The sequence below is a fragment of the Suricata suricatta genome, chromosome 10 (assembly GCF_006229205.1).
Source record: "Suricata suricatta isolate VVHF042 chromosome 10, meerkat_22Aug2017_6uvM2_HiC, whole genome shotgun sequence".
Classification (NCBI taxonomy): Eukaryota; Metazoa; Chordata; class Mammalia; order Carnivora; family Herpestidae; genus Suricata; species Suricata suricatta.
This window is the reverse complement of record NC_043709.1, coordinates 84,005,181-84,010,441: the sequence shown is the minus strand read 5'-3', so window position 1 is coordinate 84,010,441 and position 5,261 is coordinate 84,005,181. Positions and strand designations below refer to the sequence as shown.

The 5,261-nt window shown below is 34.7% G+C and overlaps 1 pseudogene; it reads left to right on the top strand.

The window, feature by feature from the left end:
- Positions 1 to 1,648: 1,648 nt before the first annotated feature.
- The window catches only part of LOC115305263, a 21,633-nt pseudogene continuing 18,020 nt past the window's right edge, over positions 1,649 to 5,261 (top strand).

Sequence of the window (5,261 nt, the reverse complement as noted above, 5' to 3'; positions counted from 1 at the left end):
AATCTATACTGGCTGTCATAGTGTAACTAGGCTGATTGTATTCTTCTCAGGGTAATTTTGCTGTATAGATTAAACCACTTTGTTCTTTATAAAAGGACTAAAGGGTTCAATGTATAATATGACTTGAAATGTTCTACCTCCACTTTTCCAGATCTAGGGTATATATATATATATATATATATATATAAACCTTACACCAGTGTTTCATTTTCATCTATTTTTTTCTCAATTAAAATAAAATAAAATTGAATTCATCCCAGAACTACGTGGAACTAGAGGTAAGTCCAGAAGCTGACGTGCCTCTGGGCTATAAATATTCAAGAAGCACTGAACTATGTGAATTTTTTCACATACCTGGTCTTGGTATAATACATATTTAAACATATTTCCCTTTAAACAAATGAAGGAGGCAAGGTAGTTAGTGTCTTAAAAGACTGTGAGCTTAGGGAGCAAAGCTGGGTTTGAATCCCAGCTGTGCTATCAGCTACTATGTGATGTTGGTCAAGTACTTTTAAGTAATTTTATCTTCCTGAGCAGAAATCTCCATGTCAGCAAATCTAGGGCAGCATGTACCTCACAGAAATGCAAAAGATAAATGATAATATATATGTGAAAAGTCTATGCCCTCATATGTATGTGGGTGACCCAACTCATGTCCATGTCCTTCCTTGCTAGATAATCTAGATATTAAACTTCCCTTAAATATTAGGCACATACTCATGATACCTTAAGGTGTGTCAGTTATATTTTTAACTGGACCATTGCCAATTATTTTGACATTTTATTCTAGTGAGTTCACCATTGTTTCAAACAGCATTAAAAAAAAACCCCTATCCTAACAATGAGTCATCCTTCAAAATGAGCGATAGTTGCTTCGTGAAAACCAAGCAGTATTTAGAGACACCCAATACTGAAAGAATTAAGGTCTACTAGCTTCTTCATTACTTATTTATGTGCTCATTCATCATTTAGCAAATATATATTGGTTACCTTCAATATGCCAGGCATTGTTACAGGCACTGATAGAGAAGTGATTCAAAAAGATAATAAAGTCTGCTCATATGAAACTTATATTTCAGTGCAGCAAATAAATAATGCAATAAATATTTTATCAAAGGTAACAGGAACTTTGGGAAAAAATCAATGGGGTAAGAGAGATGGGGTACTGAGGCAGGGATAAAGTTTGAAATTGTAAACAGGTCTTTCTTTCAGTGCAGTCCTTGGTGAGAAAGAGTGAAGAAAGCAAGGAGGTAAAAGAGCAAGACATGTAAATACTCAGAGGAAGGACTTTCAAAAAAGGGAATGGCCAGTGCAAAGGCCCTGAGGTAAGATTGCACCTACTGTGTTTGAGAAAAAGCAAGGGAAAGGCCGGTATGGTTGGAATGGACTGACAGAGAGGAAAAGGAGTAGAAGAACTCAAAGATGTATTGAGGGCCAAATCATATCTGACCTTGTCGTTCATTATAAGCACTTTGATTCTATTCTGAATGCAGTGTGGAGCCACTGAGTTTTGAGAGGCAGAGTAACATAAACTGACTTACATTTTAATAAGACCACTCTGGTGTCCTTTTTGGATATAGAATGGAAGGCAGTCAGAGTGGAGGCTGAGATAATGGTTGGAAAGCTACTGCAATAATTCATGTGAGAGATGATGATTGACTGGATCAGTGTATTAACAATGGAAGTGGTGAGAGATGGATTGAAGTTAGAAGAGCCAACAGGACTTCATGACAGGTTGGAAAAAGAGGAGTCAAGAAAACTTTCAGTGCTTTTGGCTTCAACTGATAGGATACGGAGTTGCCATCGACTTAGACAAATGAGATCATGGTGTAGGAGTCTTGGAGATGGGAAGAGAATTTGGGCATATTTGAGATTTTTGGCAGATAAACAGTTGACTGTGTCTGGAAATTATAGAGTAGGTCTAGGCTTGAAATACAAATTTTAATATTGTCACCTCAGATGCACACCAAGCTTACAACACATCCCCTGATTCTTTAGAACGTAAATATAACTTGATTAGTAATCATTACTCTTCTGCGTCAGGCTAACCTTGAAATAATGCAGCAATTCCTTTTATACAATTGAATCTTTTGTACTCTACCTAAAATGTGGACATTTTACTTGTATTTAAAGTGGTACACATTGTATCAGTAAGGAGTGAATGTAGATAAAAAAGGAAGTTAAATCAATATTGAGGCCCTCCAACATTAAAAGATTAGAAAACGGGAGAGAAGTAAGAGAAAGTTAATACAGAGAAGCAGCCAGTGGAATAAAAAAAAAACCAAACAAACCAGGAGAATGTGGTGACCCAAAAGCCAAGAAAAAAAGATGTTCTCAGAAACAGAGTGATCAGCAGTGTGAAATATTGCTAACAGGTCCAACAAAATGAGGCCAGAGAATATTGAACTTAGCAACATAAAGTTCATTGGTAACTTTTCAAAGATACCATACAAAATTCAAAGTGAAAGCAAAAAAGCATAACGTAACTTAAGGGAGACCAACAAAATTCTGATTTTGACATTGAGACTTCTTTGATTTTCTTAGCGTATCAAAATCTTGGGGCACCTGGATGGCTCAGTTAAGCCACTGACTCAGTTAAGCATCTGACTTCAGCTCAGGTCATGATCTCACGGTTCATGGGTTCGAGCCCCGCTTCTAGCTCTGTGCTGACAGCTAGTTTAGAGCCTGGAGCTTGTCTTTGGATTCTGTGTCTCCATCTGTCTCTGTCCCTCCCCTGCTCATGCTGTCTCTGTCTCTGTCTCTCTCTCAAATATAAATTAAAAAACATTAAAAATAAATAAAGAAATAAAGTATTAAAGTATCAAAATCTTTCTAACATGGGGGGGAGTGGTCATTCTATTTGTTGGTAGTTAAGGAAGACACACAGACTGTGCTTTAGATATTCTAGCACTGAAATTATTAGCCCATCAAAATAACTCACCATGCTGAATTAAAATGTGGAAGTGTAGACTTTGTATTGGTAACATCATCTTTATCAACATAAAGATTTTTAGCAATTACAACTAATAATATTGCAAAAAAATAGAATAGAAATTATGAATATATCAGAAATATATTTTAGACAATGGTCCATTTCTTTTTGAACAGCATTAGGTGTGAAAATATCAAATATTAAATAATATAAATTACATATTGGATTTTATTAGAAATTAATTTGGGCTCTAGTGAGTATATACTTATAGTGCCATCTACAGTTTGGTAGTAAAATCACAATGTGCTGGCAAACTGGGAAAGAGAAATATAATACAGGTATCTTCTTTTTATAGGTAATCTCTTTCTGGAAATCAGGCATTCTATGAAATAACACTAACTTATGGAATACATCCCATTATTTCAACAAGGAAAAAATATAACTAACATGCTCCACAGGAAACCAAAAGTCAATTTTATAAAATGTAACAAAACTTATTGAAGCATTTAATGTATGCAGGTATGCATATGTCATACATATGTCATACATAATGAAACATAAGGTTTCTATATAAAAGCATTTACATATAATTGTTAAATATAAAAACCACTAGGAAGTTTATAATTTGATTTAGGTAACATAAATTAAAATGATTTTAATATCAGCTTGTTCACTAGACTCTAAGTACTTTGTCATCTTTATTTTGCTTACTTATATCTTGTATACATTCTCAGTAAGTGCATGTTGAATGGAACTGATTTCGACATAAACCTTAAACAAACAAGACTCCTAATTTGGTTGCCTTTTCTTATACATGAGAATCAAATAATTCACACATATTTTTGGCAGGATTTGTGAGAAAAGTATAATCTGACTGTAGGATTACATTTTATACTCTTCCAAATTTCTATTATCTCATGAGTAGTAATTTTGTTCAGTTTACTTTTTATTTTGTATCACATCAAATTGCAATAGCCAGTGACATAACAATATAATGACATTCAAGGTCTTGAGATTATGTATTATAAAAGAAAAAATATACACAGACATGGTCATTAAAACCCAGTCTTTGGACCTTTGACCTTTATGCTGCCTGGTATTTCATAACATCATAAAATATCTTTTGAAAACACTAATGTGATACTAACATGTATTGACATTTGAAAGTAGACATTTGATGCATCTTTTTGGTAGAGTGATAAGCAAATGTTAATGTTATTAGCTGAAGTCATAATTTGTACATTCAGTTAAAGAAGATATTTCTTTATCATGGATTTAAGTAAGACAAGATTATATAAACCAGGAAAAATAAATTTCCTCAAATATCCCAATGGTTTTCTGTGCTTTATCAGCTTTGTAAGCCTTAAAACTTTGGAGCAGAAGTGATTTTATACATACCCAAGCATATGAAGAAAATTTCACTCCAATACATTAAGAGCGTTGACCAAGTTGTAACTACTAGGTTATATATATTGGTCTGTATTTCCAGTTTCAGGCACAAAACTCTTTAACTCATTAAGTGACAGGAGTGCAAGGTGTATTTTTGTTTCCACAGTTTGGTCTTTGACCCAAATTCAGACACAGAGCTCTGCAATCCCTAGGAATTTATTGGGTGATACCACTGCCTTTTGTACTGAGGTGCCTCTGAGTGGGCTTCTGGGTGAGAACTAGCCATGAGAAGAGACCAAGCCATCATTAGAACTTAGATATTGGGATAAAAGAAATAAAACACATCTCTCCCTTCATGGAATTTAATTCCAACAGAAATTGGACAATGATATGGCCTATAAGGAAATAATAGAGTATGTTCCAAAGTGATGAAGTGTTATGGGAAAAGATAGAACAGGGTAAAGAAGATTGGGAGTTCTGAGAGAAAAGTCACAAATTTAAATGGTGATATTCAGTGTATGATTGAGAAGTTGACATTTGAATGAACATTTAAAGAAGATAAAGTAAACCATGGATTTTAAAAAAGATTTTAAGTAATGTCTACACCCAACGTGGGGCTTGAACTAACAACCCTAAGAGCAAGAGTCTCATCCCCAGGGGCTCCTGAGTGGCTCAGTTGGTTGAGGGTCCAACTTGAGTTTGACTCAGGTCATGATCTCACAGTTTTGTGGAGTTGAGTCCCACGTCAGCCTCGCACTGAGTGTGGAGCCTGCTTAAGATTCTCTTCTTCTGCCCCTCTTGTGTTCTCTCTTTCTTTCTGTCTCTTTCTCTCTCTCTCTCTGTCTCTCTCTCTCAAATCAACTAAAAATAAATAAAAATAAAATTACAACACAAATTCATTAAGCCCCTCTAATGACATTTGGAATATTCGTTATTAGAA